Raw genomic sequence first — 12,653 nt, 5'->3', positions numbered from 1 at the left:
AATCAAGACTTCCTCCTATAACATAAGAACAGAGATTCTTTTTTCTCACCTCCATCTAGTGCCCACAAAAAAGATTTAAAAAAACTGTAAACATAAAGGAGACCTGACCCAAAAAATGAAGACACAGAAGCACAGGAACAGGTGTTACCAAGGAGATCGGACTGAATTAATAAAGGAGTACCTCCTGATAGACACGAGGCAAGTGAGGTTAGAGTACATAGTATGTGAGACTACCTTCTGAAAAGCTGCTCTACTGCTCCTTCTCAGGTACTCAGTCTGTGTTCCAACCACCTTTCCAGGTGGGTAAGACGCCACCTGTCAGGAATAGCTGTGCTACAGTTGGGTCTGCTTCTACAAACGCTGCCAGTGAAGTAGCGCCATGGAATCTGGGGATGGAGCAAGTGCCCCCACACCTCTTGCAGGAGCCCCAGCCATCACCCCTGAGCTACAGCCTGAATTAGGGGATCCCAGCAGAGTCAGAAGCAAGGTCCCCTCAGGGAGATACCCAGAGCTAAGCTTAGATTCAGGCTACTCTACGCCATCTGCAGAATTACAGCTTGAGAGCTCTATGGAACGGGAGCTACTATGTGAAAGAGTCCCCAATCTATCTTGTATTGGCCATGTGATCATGTAGACATCTACCTTTTTAGGAGCCTGTATGTTCATCCGACATTTTTTTCTTGTTCTGTGGTTTTATTATTTTTTTATAATATGTTAAACTAAACTTTGCTTGCATGAGGCAATAGGGCAATGTTTTCAAAAGGTTGGTTGGTTATCCTGGTTTTTTTAAAAAAAAACAACACAGCCACCTATAAATGATATTTTAACTTATGCATAAACTACACCAAAAGTAACTTTAATAAATGTTTTTGTTGTTCAAATTCGTATGAAGATATGAGCACTTAGAAGACCAGCTAAATGAAACAGCCAATTTGAAGCAAGAACTGGCCAGTATTGAAGAAAAAGTAGCATATCAGGCTTATGAGCGGTCACGTGATGTTCAGGTATCAACGTTTTAAAATTAAATAATATTGTTTCCTATTTGTAAAGAATATTAGTACAAAGAATCCTTCCATACATTGCCCTCCAGAAAATTAATTTGCAGGAAATTAAAAAAAGGCAGGGAGAAATAAAGGGCGATTTCCCCCCTGCAAAGTCGCGTGGTCGCACAGAGAGACGGACACTTGAGCTGGGTAGTACTTCTTTTATTCGGATCAGGAATGAATCTGGGACAAAGGGGTTTACCTGGTGTTTCTTATACCTGCCCAGGTGAATGATGGCCAATAGAATTGAACCTGGGCTTCCCGCCAGTGCATGTGGCCAATAGGTTTAAACCCTGGCTTCCCGCCAGAGCTGACCATGCCGGGGCTGTCAAACTTGCTCTGTCCGGCTTTTCCCGCCTCGGCGGTTATCGCCTGGAGCTGACCAGCCCCCTGCTGCGCTGGCATTTCCTGTGTATGCTAGCAGCATACACTACACCCCCCTTCCCCTTGCCACGGCTAGCAGCCTCGGCAGGGAGAAAGAAAGGGTGATTCCCCCCCTTTCCCCTGGCCGCGGCCAGCAGCCCCGACAGGGAGAAAGAAAGGGCGATTATTATGAATAATAACAGTCACCAAATAGGTGGGGCGTTTACTCGTTCCCAAGTAGCTGAGGGGAAACGGTCTTGGAGCTGCTCACAGCCACCTGTGTGCAAGGCTGGCTTTTTAAAAAGAATTTTACCTTAAGAACTTGGGTAAGGAGGCGCAGGTGGGGCTGCCAGCCCCAAGGACTCAGGTAGGCAACCTTGGCTCTTTTATGACTTGGCTGTTTTATGAGTCCTGGGCTTAAACTCCCAGAATTCCTGAGCCAGCCATGCTGAGGAGAAATGGAGAGGTTTCCATGCTGGCTCAGGAATTCTGGGAGTTTAAGCCCAGGACTCATAAAACAGCCAAGGCTGCCAACCCGTCACAAGGGGAAACCAGATTCACTTAACAACCCTAACCCTAATTTATCAACTGCAGTGATTCACTTAGCAACAGTGGTAAGGTCGCAAAATGGAGCAAAACTCATTATACAAATGTCTTGCTTAACAACACAAATGCAACTCAACGAAATAAAATGGCTTAACAAAAAGGTATTCGTCTCTTAACAGTGATTTTTTGAAAACTGCTGGAATACTGCTGACTAAAGAAAAGGCCAGTTTATTCCTCAGGTGACTGTCCTACTTTCCAAGTAAGTGGCAGGGAGGGGGGGAAGGAGAGAGAAGGAGAATATGAATATATGTGGTTGTCCTTACTAGACTTTTAGTAAAGAACTTTAATGAAATATTTTGATGTTTGTTTAATTAAGAGATGAGGTATGGCCCAATTATGCTGTATTTAAAGATGGTAGATTAGCTGCTAAAATTGTTTTTACTTGTTGGGATGAAGGAAAAAGGGTTTTTTCCCCCCTTTCTCCTGTCCTTTTCTACACACACACATATCCCTTTTTTTTCTTTTGTATTATTCTATTTGTGGTTTTATAGTTTGCACTGGCTTTTACTATTTTCATTTATAATCCTTAATATAAATATTTGAAAAACAGGACATAAAAATGTGACAGAGACAAAGAGACAGAGAATAACCTGCTATAATCCTGCTGGAATGAAAGGTTATGACAGCTCAGATTACATTGCAGGATCCTCTCTGAGTGTGGATCGTTGTGAGTCCTCTGGCTTTCAGAGGGTGGGGCCAAGAGAGTGACTGGATGAAAATGAGTGCACCTGATCAAGCGCAATTAAAGTTCTTACACTTTTTTTGTGATATCGATAAAGATGGTTGTTGTGTCTGTAAATAGTTGCAAACATGAATAATAGCAGGTTGCAAAAGTAGGGTTTTAGAAGCGGGAGATTCTGGTGCAACCATTGGTTAAAGTAACAAGAAGCGGGAAAATAGTGATTGATGATTGGTTACAGTTTAAACAGTTCTACTATAAAAGCTGGAAACATTTGACAGTTGTCAGTTGACTTATGTGTATTGAATAAACTCTTTCATTGAGAACCACTCTGAGTCCGCGTCTACCTGAACCAAACAATTGGCGACAAAGGTGGGATAGACGGAAGACCAGAGAAGATTCGGCGAAACAGCTGCGCAAAGGCGGCAAATTCAAAAGAAGTCACAGTCAACCAAGCGGCCGCGGCGGAATAAAGAAAAATCCTCCGAATGGCGCAGATCGGGTCCTTGAAAGAATTCGACCCAAACTTCCCAGAGGACTGGGAAGAATATATTGGACAGGTCGAAGGGTTCCTGCTTGTGAACGGAATAACGGACGACCGGAAAAAGGCGGCAGCGTTACTGACAATTTGCGGCACACCAGTATATCGGATCGCTGTAGGACTTTGTCAACCACAGCCGGTCTCAAGTGTTCCGTATGCTGACCTGTTAGCCAAACTAAAAGTACATTTCACGCCTAGGAGATCCGAACTCTTTTGGCGTCGTATTTTTGAAAAAAGGAACCAGAGACCGGGCGAATCAATTCAAAAATTCGTTGCTGCCGTCAGGGAAGCCGCAGTACGATGCAAGTATGACAACTTGGAAATAAGAATTCGGGACCGAGTAGTACTGGGCTTGCGAGATGAGCAGCTGCAAAATAGAATAATCGCCAAACCCACCGGCGATTTGCAAGAAGTGCTGGACGAATTATTAACGTACGAGTCCACCGGGTATCGCGACCCCCCCCCGTAGTAGCATGGCCGCGTCTGCCGAGATCAACCAAGAAGGCTATGTGGACTGCGGGGAGGTGGACCAGCAATGGGAAGACGACATCGCCGAAGTCTCCAGACGATTCGGGAAAATGGCGCCAAAACCATCCCGAAGTGAGGGGCCTGAACCGAACCGCCGTCACCAACCCGCAACACCGCAACGACAAACGACAGTGGCCCAACGACCATGGAGAGACTCCACAACGAGACCGTGCGACAATGACAACCGGTGCGGCAGCTGCGGGGGCAACCATCCCCGCGCCACTTGCCGATTCCGTACCGCCAAATGTAGATCGTGTGGGAAGACCGGCCACATCCAAGCCATCTGCAGGAGTCGTGCGCGCGACAATCGCCTTCATGAAGTCGATGTGTGGCCCGAAGGTAAGGTAACCCCTTACTATAGTGGCAAAGAGACCCCTAGACTGAGGGCCAAAATTCCAAACCGCGGGGAGGTGGCGCGAGTCAATCGCAGTAGAAAAGGGAAAAATAGCAATTTTCCAGAAGGAAAATTAAAAATCATAGTCCATTTGCAAGGGGTTCCTTGCAAAATGGAAATAGACTCAGGGGCCTCAGTGTCCATAATATCCAGTGAGACCCTTGAAAGGATTGAACAAATAAGTGGAAGAAAAATTCCACTTAGTTCAACAAAAATCCAATTAACCGATTTTCAAAAAACCCCAATAAAAATTAAAGGGAAGATTACCCTTAGTGTTAAATTTAAGGGGTTTAAGGGGTTTTTAGATTTAATAGTTACTGAGGGCCAGAGGACTAGTCTAATTGGCCTTAACTGGTTCCCTGCCCTGGGCATTTGGATTGGGGGAATAAATTCAGTTATTAAAAATAAGACCCTCGAATCAGTCTGCAATGAATTTGCAGACGTATTCGATGGGTCTCTAGGTAAATACAAAGGGCCCCCAATTAAATTCAATCTAGACCCGTCGGTTAAACCCATCAGGCTTAAGGCCCGAAGGGTGCCTTTCGCCCTGAAGCAAAAAATCGAGGCCGAGCTCGACAAGCTTGTAGGCCAAGGCGTCTTAGAACCAGTCGAGGGTGGTTTGTGGGAAACGCCGATCGTCACACCCCTTAAACCTAACGGGGACGTGAGGATCTGCGCTGACTACAAAGCCACCCTGAACCTCGGAATGAAAAAACATGCTTACCCGGTCCCGACGGTGAAGCAGGTCCTCGCCACGATACAGGACGGCGCCATGTTTGCCAAGTTAGACTTGGCGCAGGCGTATTTGCAATTAACTGTTTCTGAAGAGGCTGCAGAAGCTCAGACGATAGTTACCCACAAGGGGGCGTTCCGAGTCCACAGACTGCAATTTGGTATTGCAGCAGCTCCAGGCATCTTTCAAGAAGTGATGGAGAGGACCTTAAAGGGCATACCTGGTGTATGCCCTTACTTTGATGATGTCTTGATAGCTGGGAAAAATGAAGAAATATTAGCAGAGCGGCTGGAACAGGTATTGGAAAGATTTAGGAGGGCTGAACTGAAATTAAAAAAGGAAAAATGTTGCATTGGGGTTAAGTCCACTGAATTCCTTGGATTCAGGATAGACAAAAATGGAATTCATCCTACCCCTGATAAAATCAAAGCAATTAAATTGGCTCCTGAACCAAGAAACAAGGCTGAATTACAAGCCTTCCTTGGCTTAGTAAATTTCTACCATACATTTGTGCCACACAAAGCTGCCATTGCAGAACCCCTCCATAGACTTTTAGATAAAAAGACCCCGTGGCAGTGGCTTAACAAACATAGAGTTAGCTTCCAAACATTAAAGGACATTCTTTCCAGCCAATCAACAGTAACCCATTTTATTGAAAATAAACCAATTTATTTAGCATGCGATGCTTCACCTTATGGTGTGGGGGCTGTTATCAGCCACTTGGACAACCAAGGTATTCAAAAGCCAATCGCATATTATTCCAGGACGCTGACCAAAGCAGAGAGGAATTATGCACAGATAGATAGGGAAGCATTAGCAATCGTGGCAGGAGTTAAAAAGTTCCATGATTACCTTTATGGTAGGAACTTTACCATACTCACTGACCATAAACCCCTATTGGGACTGTTTACCACGGATAAACAGACACCCCAAATCATGTCACCCAGAGGTGGTCAATTTTCCTCTCAGCATATTCATTTTCTCTCCAACACAGACCGGGCAAGGACATGGGACATGCTGACGCCCTTAGCAGACTGCCATTAAACATCACTGAGGAAGACCCAGCCCCTGTGGGACAAATAATGTCCTTACAGGATATTCCTGACTGGCCTTTAACCGCTAGAGATATAGCTGTGGCAACAAATAATGACCATACTCTAAAGAGAATTATGGCCTGGGTCCTTAGTGGGTGGCCTAATACCAACCCGGATGCCAAGTACATTCCTTATTTTAGAAGGAAGGATGAACTGTCAGCTCATTTGGGATGTGTGCTGTGGGGAAACCGTGTGGTCATTCCCGAAATCCACAGGGCCACAATTTTATTAGAACTACATGAGGGGCACCCTGGAATAGTACGTATGAAGGCATTGGCTAGGAGCCACTTGTGGTGGCCAGGACTAGACAAAGACATTGAAGAATGCGTTTCTAATTGCTATTTGTGCCAACGTTCTAGGCCTGAGCAGCAACACACACGTACTCATAAGTGGGAGTAAGCCAGGAATCCTTGGTCCAGGATTCATATTGATTTTGCTGGACCTTTCCAGGGGTTAACCTTCCTTGTAGTAGTGGACAGTTTCTCTAGATGGCTAGAGGTAGTACCCGTCAGTTCATTGACTTCAGGTAAAACAATACTAGTTTTAAGGGGCCTCTTTGCCACTCACGGGTTACCTGATGTAATTGTGTCAGATAATGGGCCCCAATTCACCTCTGTTGAATTCCAGGATTTTCTCAGGGCCAACTCGATTAAACACAAGACATCAGCACCCTTCCACCCGTCCACCAACGGCTTGGCTGAACGGAATGTGAGGACCACTAAAGACGCATTAAAGAGAATCATCCGTGGCGACTGGCACCAAAGACTGGCCGAATTCTTGCTGACCCAACATACGACCCCATGCACGGCTACCGGTAAAAGCCCAGCTGAAATGAGGTGGGGAAAGAGACTAACCACCAAATTGGACAGGTTACACCCTGACAGACTGCCACCAAGTGCGGAACTGGACATTCCAAACAGATCATTCAAAATTGGGGATTTAATCTGGGCCAGGAATTATGCACAAGGGGACAAATGGGTCCCAGGGGTGGTCACTGAGATATTGGGTCCCTTGTCTTACACTATTGAGGGGGAAGGGAATAGGATCAGCAAAAGACATATAGATCAGCTAAGAAAGAGAACTATTGGCTGTATGCCAGTTGAAGGGGATCAAAGTATACACGGGGGAAACCTTGCATCAAGGCTTATAGATAACAACACGCCAGATAGTGGGGAAGCAGAATTGCAAAATAGCCCGACCACAGGTAACCAACAACAACACAGTCAAATTGACTGGGAAATGCCCCCTCTGAGTAGGCCAGCAATAGCTGATCTTCAAACACAACAACATCCACAAAGTGTTAACAGAGAAGCGTCAGAGCCAGTTAGCCAAGAGTCCAGGTCCACCAGAGTAAGCCAGCCAAGCAGACAATCCGATAGGAATGACTCTAGTATCCATAGCAATAGATACCCTTCAAGAGTCCATAGGCCACCCAAATATTTAAAAGATTATGTCAATAAATAACAACTGGGGGGTAAGGGGTGTTGTGTCTGTAAAATAGTTGCAAACATGAATAATAGCAGGTTGCAAAAGTAGGGTTTTAGAAGCGGGAGATTCTGGTGCAACCATTGGTTAAAGTAACAAGCGGGAAAATAGTGATTGATGATTGGTTACAGTTTAAACAGTTCTACTATAAAAGCTGGAAACATTTGACAGTTGTCAGTTGACTTATGTGTATTGAATAAACTCTTTCATTGAGAACCACTCTGAGTCCGCGTCTACCTGAACCAAACAATGGTGAAGCATTTTAATGTCCATGTTAAACTTATGAAGAGCTGGCTGGCTGGGGAGGGGGGATCATGGCTCTCAAAAAATAAGAGCCAGATGTGCTTCTTGCTCATGTTCACTTGCCTTCTGCACCTTGAGTGTGTGTGGGGGGGGAGGACGAGCTTTGCTGCTGCAGTTTGCTTGGCCATGCCCGGACTATGTCCTGCCACTGCCTCCCAACCTCCACCTTTGCCACTGGGTAAAGCAGTGGTGGTGCGCTCTGTCCTGGGGGGAAGCAGCAGTGGCAGTGGAACACTCCATCGGGTGGGGGGGAGTAGTGGAGGCTAGGTGCTCTGTGTGTGAGGGGAGAATCTTTGCAGGAAACTGGTTCTTACATTTGATTCACAATACTGGTTATAATTGCCACCGTGCGACACCCACCAGCATGAGATTTATTTTGCTGTTCGCCCCTCAATAGGCCAACCATGGACAAATCATCCAAGAAAAGAAAAATTTCGGAAGAACACAAAGTGTTTAATGATGAATGGGCACATTCATTTGCTTTCACCACTGACAAGACTGGTTTACCAGTATGCCTAATATGTGGTGAGAAATTTGCAAACAACAAGAAGTCTAATGTTGCAAGACATTTCCAAAATAAACACACAGCCTTTGCTGAAAAATACCCAGAAGGAGAAGAGAGAAAAAAAGCTGTTTCAGAATTGATGCGGAAGGTTGATCAGAGCAAGAATCAATTTAAGAAGTGGGTGATGTCTGCAAGTTCAACTACATATGCTAGTTTTGTGGCTGCTCAGGAAATAGTCAGGCACGGGAAGCCGTTCACAGATGGAGAATATATGAAGGAATCATTCATTAAGATTTCAGAACATCTATTCTCAGACTTCAAAAACAAGAGTGAAATTGTGCAGAAAATCAGATATGCCCCTCTCTGCGAAGACTGTTAAAGACAGAACCCTAAAAATGGCAGAAAACATCACCAGACAGCAAATTAAAGACATCAATTCAGCTGAGGCATACTCAATTGCCTGTGATGCATCCAAAGACACAGGTGATATTGAACAAATAGCGCTGTTCTGTCGATATGTGAACTCTGCTGGGCCACAGGAAGAAATGTTTGAGTTGATACCACTGAAAGGCCAAACAAGGGGAGAGGACATCTGTGAGGCTGTCTTGGATTATTTTAGAACCAATGTAATCAACACCACCCACCTTGTGTCAGTGGTTATGACAGGGCACCGAGTATGACAGGAGCGCAGAAGGGCTTTGTGGCTTTACTGCAGAAGTCACTGGGTAGAAAGCTGCTAACATTTCATTGCATCCTGCACCAAGAGGCATTGTGCGCTCAAACATTTCCTCCAGAATGCACAGAAGTGATGAACCTTGTCATTCAGATTGTCAATAAAATAATGGCACAAGGTTTAAATCACCGTCAATTCCGTTTGCTACTAGAGGAGGTGGAAAGTACGTATTCTGATCTCCTGCTGCACAACAAAGTCAGGTGGCTGTCCAGAGGGGAGGTGCTAAAACGCTTTGCTGTGTGTCTGGAAGAGGTGAAAACGTACCTGGGCAGCAAAGGGCTCACCTATCCTGAGCTGGAATGCCAAGAGTGGCTGGAAAAGCTATACTTCGTGGTAGATATGACAGCACACCTGAACAAGCTGAACACAAGTCTTCAGGGTAAAGGAGGCACAGCCTTGCACTTGCTGGAGGAAGTTATGGCATTTGAACGCAAGTTGACAGTGTTTGACAGAGATTTACAGAGAGGTATGTAACTTCCCCTCTTTGAGAGAGTTCAAACAAGGTAACAATGTGATAGATTCAGAGTATTTGCAGTCTGCAATCATTGCAATGCAAACATCGTTTGGGAAGCGATTCTGTGAGTTCAGACAGGAAAAAAATACATTATCTTTCCCTGTCACTCCCCTGACCAGCGATCCATCTGCTTTGAATATGACTGCATTTGCAGGTGTAAGTCAACCAGATCTGGAGATGGAACTTGCAGACATAGCCGACAAAGAGATATGGGCGTCCAAGTTCCAATGCTTGACAGATACTCTTGAAGATGTTGCCCGTCAGAAGGCCAGTCTTGCACTGAATCACAAATGGAGTGATATTGAAAACCTTCCCAAACAGGACAAGCTTATATTTGATACATGGAATGCCCTCCCCAGCACGTACAGAAATATGAAGAAATATGCATTTGGAGTCCTGTCAATCTTCGGATCCACATATGTATGTGAACAGGTCTTCTCCAATATGAACTACCGTATTTATCGGCGTATAACACGCACTTTTTCTTCCTGAAAATAGGGGGCAAATGATGTGTGCGTGTTGTACGCCGATATAATGTTAATGACCCATAGTAAATACCGCACAGCAGCGCGAATGGATGTGATCGGCGCGCATTGCAGTCCCCGGCAGCCTTCCTCTGCTACACTGGAATGTGTCATTAATATAAGCAAGTGGAATTCTTGAATGGTGCGGTGTAACGTTACATCGGCATTACAGACCTCCAGGGCAGCCTTCCTCCTTCCTGCTACAGGGATACGTCACAGCAGTAAATCTCGTAGCCGTCGGAGCGTAACCACGGCAACGGCTCTGTATTCCTAGCGAGAGTTTCACTGAGGTAAAGGCATTTAGGGAATGGCATTTCAGGAATGTAAAGAATGTGACAAGTACCATACTGCACACAAACATTAGACACTGCCTGACAGAACAAGGGGGAGCAAGAGACTACTACATACACCAGCTGACCCCCCTCCCTGCTGTGTACATTGATTTTAAAGGGGACCAGAGTATTAAAAGAAGTCTGCCAGGGGGGAGCAAAGAAACACTGCTTATGGCTAGTGTTTGTCTCCCTACCAGGCAGTGTTTCTTTACTCCCCCCCTGGCAGACTTATTTGATAATCTGGTCCACTTTAAAATCAGTGCACACTGCTGACTTTGGGGGGCCTTTCAGCTAGTGTGTGTCTCTTCGCTCCCATCCCGACAGGCCCCCCCTCCCTGCAAAGGCATCAGTGTGCATGGACCTTAAGTCCCACATCGCATCCGCATCTCTGGCATTTCACACTGCCATATGCGATACACAGGGGGTGTCAATTAAAAGTTAACGACACCCCCAGTTGAGATCGCATATTGCAGTGCGATCTGACAGTTCACACAGAATCGGATTGCACTAGTGTAAACCACCATGCGATCCGATTCTGCTGCGGATAAAAAAAAAGGGTCATGTGCGTGTTTAGTGCTGATGCGGTGTAAATTCAGCCATACAAACTGTATGGCTGACAGTTGCACCGCACATGAGATCGCATGTATGGTAATTTTAGGAGCAGTGCGCTCCGAATTACATGCGATCTCTGTACTCGCACTAATGTGAACCGGCACTTAAGGGGACCAGAATGGCAAAAGAAATCAGCCTGGGGGGGGAGAGTAAAGAAACACTACCTGAGAGGGGGATGGGATCCCTGTCATTTTACCCCACTCCCCCTTTCAGGCGATGGGCGTGTTTGGATTGAGCCCGCCAGGAAGCCGACACTGCACCCTATCCATCATAGGTAGCGTGTGTATGTGAAGCTGACTTTTGGGAAATGCCTCACTACCTATGATTGGCTTCCTGGGGGGCTCAATCTGAATACGTCCGAGCCCATCCTTAATTTTACCATACCATACAAACACATGCTAACACAGCCATCCTACAACACACATACCGTATATAACAAGAGTAACCGTAAATTTACAGACCCCTGATACTACCTTATTCTTTTTTAATTTAAACTTAGGTAAAAAGTATACCACTGCAGTGTGACTCATCCTGACATTCCGACGCTGAACTCTGCACTATCATACGTGCATTCATTACGGTACTTACGGTATTTCCTTACTACGGTATCCCTATCCCTAATGGAATCAAAGCAAAAGTGTGCAGCATATACAGCCGCTTTCAAGTTAAAGGTTGTGGAATATGCCAAGCAACATGGAAATAGGGCTGCAGCAAGGCATTTTGGAGAGCCACCAACAGAATGCACAATACGAGAGTGGCAAAAAATGGAAGAAAAACTCAAGACATTATCAAAAACAAAATGCAATTTTCGCAGCGGTATTGCTAAATGGCCAACATTAGAAGAACAGGTGAAGGAATTTGTTCTTAATCATAGAAAAGCGGGCATTGCATTATCAACAAAAATGATCATCATTCAAGCAGTGAAAATCAGCAAAGAGTTGCAAATACAAGATTTCAAAGGGACAGCATCATGGTGCCAAAGATTTATGAAGAGGCATGAGCTTCGGATGCGAACAAGAACCAGGATTGCCCAGCGTATGCCAGAAGATTATGAAGAGAAGATAATAAATTTTCATAAATTTATTATCAAACAAAGGAAGAGACAAAATTTTGAAATTGGTCAAATCGGCAACATGGACGAAGTACCACTCACTTTTGATGTTCCTTCAAATAAAACTGTTGAAGCAAAAGGTGCCAAGACAGTAACAATTAAAACTTCAGGGCATGAAAAAAACCGTTATACTGTGGTCCTTGCTGTCACTGCAGACGGAAACAAGCTACCACCATTGGTCATTTTTAAAAGGAAAACTTTTCCTAAGGAGAAGATTCCAAGTGGCATACGGGTGCATGTTCATCCCAAAGGTTGGATGGATGAAGAAGGCATGAGGCTTTGGATTAGAAATGTGTGGGAGAAGCGCCCAGGTGCATTGTTAAAGAAGCCATCTTTGTTAGTACTGGACTCATTCAGATCTCATCTTACAGAACCAACAAAGAAAGAATTTCAAATGTGCAAAACAGAAGTAGCAGTCATTCCAGGAGGACTTACATCACAATTGCAGCCATTGGATGTTTCCATTAATAAGCCCTTCAAAGCCTTCATGCGTGAAGAATGGAATAAATACATGTGTGATGAAAGCCAACATGAAAGTACAAGTTCTGGGAGA

This window comes from Vipera ursinii, assembly GCF_947247035.1.
Source record: "Vipera ursinii genome assembly, chromosome: Z".
Classification (NCBI taxonomy): domain Eukaryota; kingdom Metazoa; phylum Chordata; class Lepidosauria; order Squamata; family Viperidae; genus Vipera; species Vipera ursinii.
Note: the sequence above shows the minus strand (reverse complement) of the source record.